This window comes from Camelus ferus, chromosome 2 (assembly GCF_009834535.1).
Source record: "Camelus ferus isolate YT-003-E chromosome 2, BCGSAC_Cfer_1.0, whole genome shotgun sequence".
NCBI classification, from domain to species: domain Eukaryota; kingdom Metazoa; phylum Chordata; class Mammalia; order Artiodactyla; family Camelidae; genus Camelus; species Camelus ferus.
The window spans coordinates 59,898,346-59,912,801 of NC_045697.1; the positions used below are offsets into that span (position 1 = coordinate 59,898,346).

Here is a 14,456-nt window from a genome sequence, read left to right on the forward strand (position 1 = left end):
TTTTTTTGTGGAATCAATTTTTAAGTAAGTTTGATAAATATCCAACAGAATAATTGCTTAATCCTATGGCAAAATTATGTTTAGCTCTGTAAGAATATTTTGTACTAAAGTGGATGTACCAGGCTTAATTCCCACTATTAGTGAGAGTTCCTATTGCTCCACGTTCTCACTAACAATTTATATTGTTTGATTTTTGTTGTTGTTTGTCCTTGTTGTGATTTGGTTTTTAGCCATTCTAATGTGTATGTAGTAGTATCTCATTATGTTTTAGTTTGCATTTCCCCAGTCACAAATGATGTTGAATCTTTTTTATATGTTTATTTGCCATTTTTATATGTTCATTGCCATTTTTATATTGAGGTCTTTTGCCCATTTCAATTTTTCTCCTGCATTCTTTTTTTGAAATTTAAGAGTTCTTGTATATTTTGGATATATTCTCTGATTTTATTCTTTGTTCTGAAAAGATATAAAACTGTGGTTCAGGCATCCAAAATGGTGACAGGTGGCCATTTTAAAGAGGGCTTCAGACACAAATCTGCGTCACTGAGAACCTGATTTTCTAAACTGTATCAAACTCAATGACCGCTAACCATTTTCAGAACAATATCTGCTAGCAGCTGCCAGTTGCAACCTTATGGTCTCAAGGTCTCCTCCTTTAACTGTGCAACCATTTTGGATCCCAACAAATCCTTGCTTAACAAGCATTCTTACTTCTTGCTGGCTCCAATCCAAATTCTTGACAAAACAACTCATGTAACTTTGTAGGTTTTGCTTATATAAGCCTCCCCCATTTTGCAGTCCAGCAGGATACAATTTGAGTGCTTCCTGAATCTGTGTCTCCCAGGCTATGGTCTCAGTTTGGCTTGAATAAAACTCTTTTCTAGTCCTAATGCAGATTGCTTATTGATTATTTGCATGGGCAATATACAATGGTTTCCTCTGTATAGATGTGATTTCCAGCAAAACAATCTAGCGCATCTTCTTATATTAAAATTCATATTATTAGGGTGAAAAAATAATAGAAAAATACCCCGAATTCCTGAATGTTTAAAAACATTGTTCTAAACACTATCTTTCTAATAATTAACAAGGTTATTAATAAACAGTTATTCCTCAAGTCTATGCTGTTTTGCAAATCCTGAACCTTAATATTTAAGAATATCTTGAACCAATCATACCTAAATTATTTTAGAATTTTTAATTTGCATAGTGGTCTCCTAGATAAGCCAGGGACAATCAAAAGGCTGTAACTCAATACAAAGAAGCCTTAAAGATCACAAAAAATACACAATTGAGTCAAATATCTGCACTATAGTAAATAAATATTTGGCAAAAAATTAATTGAATCAGTTTGATGAGGATGCTAGTTCTTAATTAAGCAAGTAGTTTATCTACGTGAAAGTCTTCATTAAAACATGTAAAAACACACATATTTGTGCTGAAAGACTGTGAGTTAATCTAACATAATATCTTCATTTTAGATATTTAGACATACAGAATTTGAGAATTAAATAATTTCAATGATTTGGTCTATGTTGAAAGTTAAAGAATTAATTGCATAAATGGTAGTGGATTTATAATCTCCTCCTAGTCATTTTTTCCTCAGAAATATGACTTCACAACTCAAATATTCTTACTAGCCTGTACTTTCAGGCTAATAAGAAAGAAAGTGTACTTACCCAACAAGTAATCACATTGCTTTGTTTGCTATAGGTGGTATTCTAAAAAATGAAAGTGGAGTGTTTTTCTTCAGTTAAAACAAAAACAAAAACTTTTTTTCTTCTTAAAGGATGAAATCTAATAAAAATTGAAGGAGCATAAGACCAACTGCTGAGTGGTGTGCAGGTTATGAGCATAGATTCTAGCATCAGAAATATTTTTAAAAAAATATTAAGCTGCCATAATAGCTCTGAGAATATGCTTATAACTTAATCACAGTAAGCCTCAATGTTCTCATCTGTAAAATGTACTTAATATAATTATTTTTATGTACACTTTTATGAGTATATAGTGAGACACTGCATACATATGACTGTATACAGAATCTAGAGCATAGTTAATGCTTTAAGAAAATGTTGCTTCTTAATCTGATTTAAGTTAAACAATCTTTTTATACCTTACATAGTGGAAAAAACTAAAAAAACTCATTCCTGATGGTATGCATGTGTGTGGGTGTGTACATAAAAGAAGAGGTCAAGAATAATTTTCAGTGCTAACCTACCCATCATAGTAAGACAGTAGACTGAAGCACTGAAGTTTACAGAGGAGACAGATTTTTGGACAGATTGCTAGAAAGTAGAAGAGATAGAGATAACTTTTAGATGAAAAATAATAAATTCTATATATAGCTTGGAAACCTATGTATGATAGAGTATTTCCATAGACAGAGAAGCCATGTAATTTTATAGGGACATAAAAAGGAAGCTTGAATTAAATTTTTAGCTGATCAATCTTTATTTTATTTATCCATTAATATAGGTGAAGATTTTATTTATCTACTAAATATGTGTGTGGGGATCTATTGTGTACGAGTTATGAGGAAGAAGTCTGCTGTACGTACAGCAATGCAGATATAGTCCCTGCCCTCAAGATCTTTTCAATTGATGAAAGAACTCATTAAACAAGTACAATAATAGAAATACCCTAAAATTTACAGAGGGAAGTGTTTTCAAGCTCTATAACAGACACACCCAATAATCTTTAAACACTATTTCCTGTCTCACATATATACACACATATATATTTATATCAGCAAGCTTATACTTTTTCTGTCAATTTTGAAAATATTTTTAGCAAGATGCCCTATTAAAGATTTAACATCTGGTGTCTCTGTTGTTTGAATTTTTTCACTATTATAGCAAGCAAGTAGCAAGAAAGTTACTCTGGTCATATTTGGGAAGGCAAAAGAGAAGTGATGCTGTTTTAAGTTTAGAGGTCAATCTCCTGACTGGAAACATAAAAATAGTTTTGGGTAAAAGATTAATGCAGAAACCACAAGGACAGAGCATCCCTGGGACCACCAGCATCTTGTAGACCTGTACATGGGATTAAATGACCTAAAAAGCACAGAAAGATGTGAACAGGAAAGGGACGCTGTGGGCAGAGTTTATCAGAGGAATCAGGTAAATAAAGAGACTCAACAGATCTGTACAACCCCGTAGGTCAACTCCTCTGAGCTTCAGTAGTGAGATAATGCAGCCTTGAGAAGCAATAATGGAGTCCACTGAGCAGACTTCAGAGAATCCCCATTTGGGTTCACAAGAGTGGCTTAATTTTCAGCACTTCATACATTTCCACAATTTGAGGAAATCTAAGGGGAAGGCCAAATGCAAAGAGAGTGATAGTAGAATTTCTGCTCTATTGGCCCATTAGAGGCAGCTTCAATTTGAACATCTAAAAAAAAAAAGTATATGTGCATTTACTGTGCAGACCATCTATAATGATATATTTTTCTCAAAGTGTTTTACCAAAAGTTCACCTTATTCAAATATCCACAATTTGTGGACTTAGATATCCAAAAAGAAATATCTCTATTTATTACAAACCATTTCAAAATGAACTCAGAAGCCTCAGTCCTCAGAAAGTGGCTAAGCCATTAGACACAAAAGACGAATCCTTGAAAGAATGTCTTCCTTTAATCGTATATATTTACACTTTTCTGCTACTTGCTTTCAAAAAGAGAAAAAGTGACATCATAAATAATTTACTATTTTTTGAGCCAGTACAGTCCTTAGAAGATTATCTGATACAATCAAAATTGCTTGCTTTATTCTGTCTGATAAACAAATATTTATTGAGCTTCTGCAAGATTCTGAGCACCCTGCAATAGAAATATAGAAAAAAAATTTAGCTCTAAAAATATTTTATTATCCCATTTCATAGGCAAAGAAACTGAGGCTTGGATAAATTAAGGAACTTAAAGTTTGAGAGATTATAAATGAGTAGAGACTACAACTCAGGTCTTATTCCTAGTGTTGTGTGATTGTCAATACACTAATCTGCTTTGCAAACATAGTCTTAAAGTAACTTTACTATTTCACTTGGTGATTTTGATATTGCCTAGTACTGTTTATTGATTATACTGAATTAATTCCTGTGTATGAAAGGATAATGTTGTCTTGCTAACTTTTTAAAACTTCTCTTAAAGTCAACAGAAAAGAACAATGTGCATATGTATACATCATATATATGTATCTATTTGTGTGTATACATACACACATTCCAACATATATATCTACATATCCTATGATATGACAGAGAGAAATTTCAGGGGGGTATACAAAGACCTTCTTACACTACTGTGGGTGATAAATAGTAGAAATACTATCAAACCACAGGTATACAGGAGCATTTTACCACAAACAACTACCAAATGGGACAGAAGAATTGTTATGGATGCTGAGAAAGTAGCAACACTAATAAATATTGTACATTAAACCTCTAAAAGATAATGAAGCTAGACATTGCCTGTTACTCTCTTCAGGCAAGATTCAAGTTGGAAGCAACACCTTATCATTTAAATGCCTTGTGCTGTACACTCTAAACCATAGGCAATATCCAACAGTGAGATCATTTTTAGGCAATAAAAATCATCTGAATAAAATTACTTAAGCAAGTGAGCATCTGTGCCTTTATCTAAATGACCAAATGCTAGAAATTGAGGAGAGGAGCCAAGATGCTTTTTCTTAAAAGGAGGCAAAACACGGACCAAAAAATACAACATAGTATTTAAACACAGAAAACTGGCTTATTGCTTTTTATGTTCCTTGAAAGGTTTTTTCCCAGCTAATCTGTATCTTTGTCTTTTGCTTCTGAAATAATTTGTAAAGTTATTTTTATCTTAGTAAAATAATTTCCAAATATTATGCAAGAAAACTGTGTTTAATCATGTTTTCTGTAAACATGTGCTTTTTTCCTTTATAAAATCTTTGTACATATACTCTTGACTTTCATACTCAAAAGGTATACACATATTTTAGGGTACATACTATTTTACTTAATAGTGTTTAACTTCAATTTATTTTTCTCAGAAAATATTCTCACAGTATCTGAAAAAAATACTTTTTACTTATTAGTGATACCTAAACCTGATTTTTTTTGCATCCTTTTGTAGGTAAATGATATTAAACTAAGATTATTCATAAACTAAGCTTGTGTCTAAAGAAAAGGACAGAGGACACACAACCTAAAAATAGTAGACATTGTTATATCCTAAGGTAGACCACAAGATTATACAATGATAGACATTTTTGGTACCTTGAACTTCAATTTAATACCTCATGATATAGGGCAAAAAGTAGAGAAGTCTAAGGTCAAAATTCAAGATACAACATTTCATTAAAATAGTTGGAAAATTTTTTTTAAAAATTAAAAGAAACACTTCAGTTTGTTCTTATTAGCTAACTTGCTGGGATGTGTTACATGTAAATGAAGTAACCAAAAGTCAATGTAAAACATAGGTACTTTATTCTCAAATCATTATATACTACTTGAAGAAAGCACTTCTGAAAGACTTTTTTAAATTGCAGATGAACGTTTTTAACAAAGGAAATACATCTTATGTGGAACCTGATTAGCAGGACAGAGGGTCAGAGCATGCCTGGACAATATTTAGAAATAGATTAGTCCAGAAAGAGAAGATGGTTGTTTCAAAGATTCCAAGAAGTAAATAATTAATGGGAATTCAAGTGATGGGTGCTCAGCATGAAAAATTGTACCAGCTATTGAAAAGTAGAGCAAGAAATCTGTACAGACCATGATTGTCCCCAGGAGGGTCCTGTTGAGTCCATGGACGAGCATTCTAGCTACTACATGGGGACTTTGGGACTCATATTCTGGATCAGGATTTTTAACTTTTGTGTCAAATATATTTGCTACCATTCTCACAACCAGTTCTCATAGAAATCATTGTTTTTGGTTGGCAGTCATGTTGTATGCTACATGGTTTTATTCCTGGGACTTACTAATTAGGCCTGATGCTACCTGGGACATGCCTTGGGCTCATGGGCTGGCAACTCATAGATGGGAAGTCACCTTGACGTAGCCTGCCTTGGAAAGGTAGGCCAAACAAGTTCCCTCTCTGATACTTAATTTAAGAGACCCCAAATGAGCAACACAGTTAATACAGATTGCAGGGTGTGCTGTAACTGCAAAGAGCTAAGAAGAACAGCCATTGTGTGTCTGCCTTTCATTTTCAGCCAAAACTACACAGAGAGTTCCTAGGAAGTGTACTTGTCTGAGTATATCTTTCTTCCCTTTAGGATTCACGATATGCGGGGAAGCATTGCTTCATTCTTTGTATTCAGTGTCCAAAGCTGGATGTTTTTAAGACTTAATGTTTTTAAGATCGTCAGGGCAATTTGAATATGTATTGACACCAATTAATTGTTAATTTTGTTAGGTATGATAGGCATTTTTTTTAACTGACAAACAATAATTTTAATATATTATCAGCTTAAATTCTTAAGGAAATACATACTCAAACCTTCCAATTCAAACAGACATGTTTCACCTATCCCTAAATCCTGGCACCAGGATAAGAAATTTGCTGTATTGTCTCTGGCAAAAAAGGAGCCTGAGGGTGCGCTGGCTTTGCATGGAAACTTCTTCAAGGGCAGATTCTTTGTGGCTTGTTAGCATCCATACTCTCTTTGAATTTCTCCTGCATAGTTCCTGCAAGTTGAGAGAGCAAGACACCATTATCCAATTATGTGAGAAAATATCTATAGTTTTTAGAGTTGCGTAGGGGATAAAATGATGTAATAGAAAGAAAGAAAGGAGAAAGGGAAAGAGAGAGACAGAGACAGAGAGAGACAAACGACAAACAAATAAAGTATAGCAAAATATTGATAGTTGTTCAATTTAGGTGATGAGTATATGGATGATCATTGTATTATTGTATGTGTTTGAAAATATTTTATAAGATTTGGTGGGAAAAAATAAATAGCTAAAAAGAACAAAAAAAAAAAAAAAAAAAAGAAGAAGAAGAAGAAGAGGAAGAATAGCCATGAGGTTCCATAAGGAATTCATAGTAAGAGAACACTTGTTTTCACATATCCAGAGACACAATAAAGGAGACTATGTGGCTTTCAAAAGAGTAAGAGATTCACAGAGAAACTAGGCCATCCCTAGAAGACATAGATTGAAGCCTTATGTATCTTAAAATTAATCTCCCTTTTGTCTTGAGGTAGTTGTAAAAACCTGTTTCTTTTATATAAAAATCCTAAATAGGACAAGAATTCATGATCCAGATACACGGGGGCAAAAGGTAATATTATAAATGATGAGGCTCCTGGGGACAGAGCAGATAGGAGCCGAACACAAAGAGGCAGAGGTAGCAAGTCCCTGGGCTTCTAGGCAGTGACCTGCTCCTGGGGAACCCAGGCCAGGGGCAAGTCAAAATTCAGAATGGAGAGAGGGACAAGATTATTTTGATATAAATATCAGAATTATTAGAATGATTTACCTACCTTATAATCCTTGGCTTCCAAACTCTTGGAATTAAATACATGCTAAAAAATGGAGCTGAATCGACCATCAAGTTTTAAGTTGTACAGGACTGGCTGCATAATTTGTGGGGGCCTAACTGAAAATGAAAATACAGAGCCCCTTTACCCAAAGCGTTAAGAATTTTAAGAGGGCAATAGCTCTGCACTGGACCGAGAAGGGGACCCTTCTTAAACAGGTTCCTGTGCAACTGCCTAGCACCCATGAAGATGACCTTGAGGGTGTAGGGCAATCATATTAGTTTACCTTGGATAAATCACTTAACTGGGATAGCACTCATTTATGCTCAGGCTTCTTACCTGAATATTTTAACTGTAATTATAAGTTGACTTTAAGTCTAGGAATACTTGGATGTTTTGCTTATAAGCTATCTCTTTTAAAACTCAAAAAGAGGCATAATATAATTAGGAGTAATATCCAGGATATTCTTATCATCGGGTTAAACATTCTATTCATCAGATTTCATAAAGTTCTCTTAAATTCAACTGGATAATGGCCTGAGATGGACTCAAAAAGAACACAATTAAAGTAAAATTTTGTTATTGAATTTGAAGGAAAAATAGGAATTTCTGTCAGACATGTATTGGCTATGGAAAATGTTCTAATTTGGTGAGTAAAAATAAAGCACTTACTGTTTAATTACTCTTGGTCTCAAAGTTAAGTTCAAAATTGCCATGTCTGGCTTAAATATCTGGGAATGAATTATCCTATAATTCCCCAAATCTAACTCTTAAATAAAACTTCATTTCTGTTTAGGAGATCTTCCAGGTCTATGTGAGTTTCAGGTCCCAGTATATTTTTTATTCTTTAGGTTCAAGTGGGATGTTACTGTACACTGTTTCATGACAATTTGGAGAAAAAGATTTTTAGTTTGCAATTTCCATTGATTCTGCAGAACTGAATCATCATTTCCCAAGCCCTGGACTCTAAGGATGAAAACCATCTGAGTTAAGAAACTCAGCCTGAGGCAAAAGTCAATTGTCAACTCTATTGTGGAGCAGAATCTCTGGAAAGTTAAGGTAAGAAAAAAAGGGAGTAAGCCTGGGAAGGAGGGGAAAAAATACAAAGTGATACATTACTAGTTTCTTCAAAGCTTCACTAAACACACTAAACTGATTGCTGTTACCTGGAATATCTCCAAAAAGGAAGGGCAAGGGATTTAAGAATGTGCCATCTCCTATCTCTCATTAGTCAAATGTAACCTCAAGATAAAAGAATTCCTGCACATTTTCTAGTATTTGTACTCTTTAGGACAGCCACTGAGCATGCCTCAAACCAGGGTGCTTCATCTAGACCCAAGAATGGAGGGAAAGATAAGAGCTACACAGAGCTAAGAGCAAATCTAAGGTGAATAAGTAAAGTATGAATCTTCAAGGTCATGTCAGCTGCACACTCATTGTTTAGGAAAGAGGGATACATTTTTCTTTGTAGGCAAAGTCACCTTTTTACCTGTAATCTAAGTGTAATATAATTGGTAGTAAATACATTTCATCATGAATTTACTTGGGTCAGTTTTAATTTTTTCATTTAACAAGATACTCTTGACCTTCTATTATGTGCACAGGATTATGGAAGGGATATAAAGATGAATAAGTCATAGGCCTTATTCCAAATTCTAATTAGTCCATCTTAGATTTGCTGCCAAAAGATTCAGAGGTGCAAATTTATCCTCATTCACTGTATTAGTTTCCTATTGTTACTATAACAAATTATCACAAATTTGTGGCTTAAAACAACCCAAATTTACTGTCTTATAGTTTTAGGAACCAAAAGGCCAAAATCGATCTCACTGGACTAAAGTCATGTTGTTGGCAGGCAGTAGCGACAACGACTTAACCAGACATAACCTCATGCTCACTGTAAAATAATTAACATTGCGGTTTGGCACCCCTCCCCCGCCATGTTTTTTTCTGTATAAACCATGGGCAAAGACATGTGCAAAAGGGGACACACATGATTAAGCACTCCAGGGGGAAAAGCCATCAATCAATCAGAAGATCACCTCCAAGTGAGGGTATAGAGAAGGGGCAAACAAAGACTGGAGCTGCTATCCACCTTTGGATCAGCCTGCTTTCCATTCTTGGAGGTGTACTTTCCCTTTGATAAATAAATCCTTTAACATCTTTCCCCACACAATACTCTGTCTCCCATCTGAATTCTTATCTTTCATTATGACAAGAAGTCGGGTCTTTTCCTTTCCCCTTTTGGGGTAACAGAAATTTCCCTCATTCCTTGGCTTCTGGCCCCATGACACATTTGCCTCTTCTCCCTCTGTTTCTGTTGTCGATGGCCTATACTGTGCATGTGACCCTCTTGCCCACCTTTTGTAAGGACCCATGTGAACCCATTGTGCTAACCCCTAGAATCCAAGATAATCTCATCTCATGATTCTTAATTTATCCACATTTACAAAGTTCCTTTCTGCCATATTAAGGTAAAATATTCACAGGTTCTAAGGATTAAGATAAGGACATCTTTGGGGCCATTATTCAGTTTACCACGTTAACCAAATTCAGAAGAATAAATAATAACTCCCAAGATATATTATAGGGCAACGATAAACTCTTCTTACAGCTGCAGAATACAGCTATCTTCCTATAACCTTCATTTATGTTCTGAGTTAGTTAGCTCTTACCTGACTTCCCTTTCACACGTCTGTGAACTGGCAACTCTGAATATCTTTTCACTGGATTCACAAGCTGAAGGAGAATCAATAAAACAATCTGTAGAGCATACTTCACTAATGGGCAAATACAGTTAGTTCTGTCATAGAGTATTCTTAAGCCAGGAATTACATATGTAATTATGAGTTTTTACTTCTTCAAACATACAAATAACTAAATCTACAAAACACAACCCCACTAAATTGGAATCATAACTCACTCTATTATATACTTTACCTCTTACCTAACTTTCTGTCTGTCTTTTAACCATCCATCCATTATCTCTTCTTGGACAAGCATTGAGGAACTTTTTCATATAACTTGCTTATATTTGCTATTCCGTTTAACTGAAATTTCACCCCAATGTTTCTTACATTCTACATTTCCCCCTGGAGATCTCTTCTGTTTCACTCCAGTGAAGTGAACTTTGTGGCTTGCCATTAGGAAACCTAGATCAAAATAAAAACTTGAAGATTTCTTTTTTCCATAATTATCTATAGCCTTTCATTTAGCCATTTTAGGCTGAAGTTTATTCCTTCTGTGCAGTTCCTGGGAGTGAAGTATATTTGTCTTCTTTGGCTGAAAAAGACAGTTCAGTTTATCACTTGTTCACCAAAAGGTTTTCAGGTCCTTTGCAAAAGGCAACAGTTTATAGTTAATTTCTTGAAAATTATACCTGTGATTAATTTTATTTTTAGGAACTTAGAATGAAATTTTACCATTCTCATTGTATAAATTGTTCTCTGGTCCCCTGTGTTCTGAATATTATGGGTCAGTGTCCATGAGGCAGGATTGAGGCAAGTGTGGTTCTTGGAGCTACTGCATCTTAGCCAAACCTAGAGCAGCATTGTCCAATAAAAATCGAATATGAACCACTTAAGTAATTGTAACTTTTTTTGAAGGCATATAAAAAAGTAAAAAGAAACTTATGAAATTAATGTTAATATGTTTTATTTAACCCAGTATATCCAGATTGCTATCATGTATACTTGTGATCAATATAAAATAATGAATGAGATAGGTTTTTTTTTAACTAAAATATGTAGTATTTACACTTACAGCATATCTCAATTCAGACTAGCAACATTCCAAGTGATTAATGGCCAGATGTGGCTAATGTCTAATGTACTGGACATTGTAATCTTATCATTTGTTTGGAGCCTGGTCAAAGACATGATTGACCATATTACCTAACTAGAAGAGGGACAATAAGTCTAGCCAGGCCTCTAAAGCCAAAAATGTAAGTATTTTATTTCAGATGACACTGATCCACAGGTATAGAACTGAAACTCAAACTCTATTAGAAACAAGCCTTCCCAAAATCACATCTTCTAGGACACACTGTGAGATGCTCCATAAATAGCAGGAGTTTCAAAATAGAATTTGTATCAGAAATATTACATAAGTTATATCTCTTTGGGAGATTCATCATGTAGGTCTGTGAAATCCTGCTTTAAAATGTTTATATTTTTTAAACCTGAGTTTTACAATTTATCTAATGATAGAATGAACACTTTTTCATATAATGTTAGTTTATTTAAATCCTGTAAAATTAGTGTTTTTATAGAGTACAAAATATTTTGAGACCACTCTACATGAAATGGATATTCACTTCTATATAGTATTTTACTTTAATTTTTCTCAGTAAGTTTTTGATGAAACACTGATCCTCTCATTTATATTTAGTTTTATTGAATACTAACTTTGTGTATTGTCCTAAATGCCTTTAGATGTATTTATATTAACTAGAATATGAAAACTATTAGCATATTGGCATATTGTTCATAATCCCATGAGGCAGTTATTTTCTTCACTTAAGAGATAAGAAACTTGAAAGAAGAGGGGTTAAATATTCAGCTAGAAAATTGCAGCACCAAAATTCAAGGCAATCTGTCTCAGTGCCCATTCTTTTAGTCATAAGTTTACTACCTGTCAATGTAACCTTTGACTATAAGTGCATAAATAATAAAATTAATCAACAAAGACTTTAGAGCAAACATTAAAAAAGAAGCCATTTCTAAACATTGTGTACAATAACATAAGACAAAGAGTATGAATTGACTAGACAGTAAAATGCCTTTCAAGGAAAAGGGAAGCAACATCTGGTAGTATACACACATGAAAAGGCATAGCTTTTAATGGATGACTGAATAATAGCAAAAACGGGTAAAGAGAGTGATTCTCAGCTTCTTGATGAAATGCTGTGGTATATGAGTTAAAGTAGTCCCCTCATATATTATTGGAACATGAACTGTGTAGAACTCAGAAAACCTGGGAGATCACACAGGAGTGGGTTTATTCCACCTGCCCTGAGGACTGGCTGGGCGGCATGTGTAAGGGCAGACTCTGAGGAATAAGCAAGCAGCAAGACCAATGCCTAGCTCATAGTGGCCATTCAATAGCTAGTTACAAAAATGTTGAAAGCTTTCATTGAGGTTCTTAGGTAAATCCAAAATCAGCATGTTCCAAGGACTCCTTTGAAGGCTGAGAAACTGTGAGAATTGAACCAGAAGGCAACAAATACCAGAGCTTTTGCACATGGAACCTGAAGAGGAAACTACATAGAACAAATTGTCACTTGAGGAATGGCGGGACCTAGGTGTTCACAGAGCCTCTTTTATAATGCATATTCCAAACTTAAACATTTTAAATATATTGTGTTCTGTTAAACTATTTCATTTTATTATTATAGTTATATATTATAGTTTTCATATTGCTGAGTGTGTTGGTATAGCAGAATAAGCCATCTAGCAGTCAGAATGTTAAAGTATATAATTTATTGCATGAAGTATACTTAACACATATATTTATATATACATTATTTGAAATATTATATATTGCTTAAAATTATAATATTTTCCTATATATTTTCAAGCTTTATACATACTATCCAAAAGATTAACCTATATTATATTCTATCTTAACAAACCTTACAATAAAAAGTACAGTTATTAAAATGTACTATTTTTACCTATTTCAAGTAAATCAATTCAAAGTTTATTCACTTCAGGAAGATCGAGTTTTATTAGGTCAAGTATTATGGCTCTGCCAGCCACATTCTTGGGAGTATTTTCAATGTTGCTAAATGATTTTTCTATCACTTTTCTCATAAAAGGATCATGTCTAAGAAATATCATTCATATGTTCTTCATAGATAAATTCAGCATGTAATTATGTTTGGTATGAAACAAGCAGTTTCAGACACATATACAAAAAATAATACTTTCTAAGTAAGATCTTATCAAAATTAACGGATTGTCTTTCCTATATATATCCAAAACCTCTTTGAATCAAAGAAAAATAATACCAACAATAGCAATGATCATACAAAACATAAATAACTGTCACAACTAAACTAATAATTGTTGAACTCTCATCATGTGACAGCTTGTTCTAAGCACTTTGTCTCATTTAATATTTGTAAAAGCCTAAAAACAATGGTAGGGGAAAAAGAAAAAAAGAAGGAAAAGAAACACTTTCTTAAAGGAGAAGAAAATAGAATGGAGATGGGACAAGAAAATGGAATAAACTAAGGAAAAGAAATGTGAGAAAATACATACATCTTAATGCTTAGTGAAGTGGATCTTCTTGGATCTTGAAGTGAAGAACAGCTGCCAAAGCTCTGGTACAGCACTCAAGGCTGCGGAGGGTTTGTAGCACCCTCCTGCTCTGCTTAGGGTTGTTGGCTGCGGCTGCCGGCTGTGCTCTCCGAGCCAGGCAGAGCAGTGAGAGAGCCATCAATTACTCCCTATTCAATGTGCGGGGCCAGAGCCTGCCCTCCTGAATGTGTGTATAACTCCCTGCAACTTGAATGAAAGTTAGGTGCGTGTAATTGAGGGAAGAGTTTGACCCCATGAGGTTGAGTGAGAAATGATTGATCGGTTTGAACTCCAGTAGTTCTTCCTGAACTAATGGACTTGAACAGGGCCCAACTGGCCCCTAGGGATTTTAATTCTTATTTTCTCCAATCTTAGCTACTTTGTGCGACATTTTCCCTCCTCTCTTGTTTACTGTCCACTGTTCTGGTCGATTGAGTTGTTCTATTGGCTGAGTGTTTATAAAAGACCCGTCTATTCTTAAATAATTCTTGAATTTAAAGAATTTGCTTAGCAAATCGGAAAATAAAGTATTATATAGTCTACATATGCTATTCAGCACTGAGTGAATTGAGAACAAGAGCACTGCTACCCGAAATATAAATCTATAGATATCCCTCTGTGACCAGGAATCAAGTTCTTTTTTCAAATACCATATAAAACGAAAGAAACTCAGCATGGAAGGTATTTT

The 14,456-nt window shown here is 34.2% G+C and overlaps 1 long non-coding RNA gene across 1 annotated transcript in view; it reads left to right on the forward strand.

Annotated features, from left to right (window-relative positions):
• The window catches only part of LOC116657451, a 176,399-nt gene that overhangs the window by 112,641 nt on the left and 49,302 nt on the right, over nt 1-14,456 (forward strand). The window contains exon 3 of the long non-coding RNA XR_004312522.1: nt 8,402-8,525. This is a non-coding gene — a long non-coding RNA (uncharacterized LOC116657451). The remainder of the gene's footprint in view (nt 1-8,401; nt 8,526-14,456) is intronic.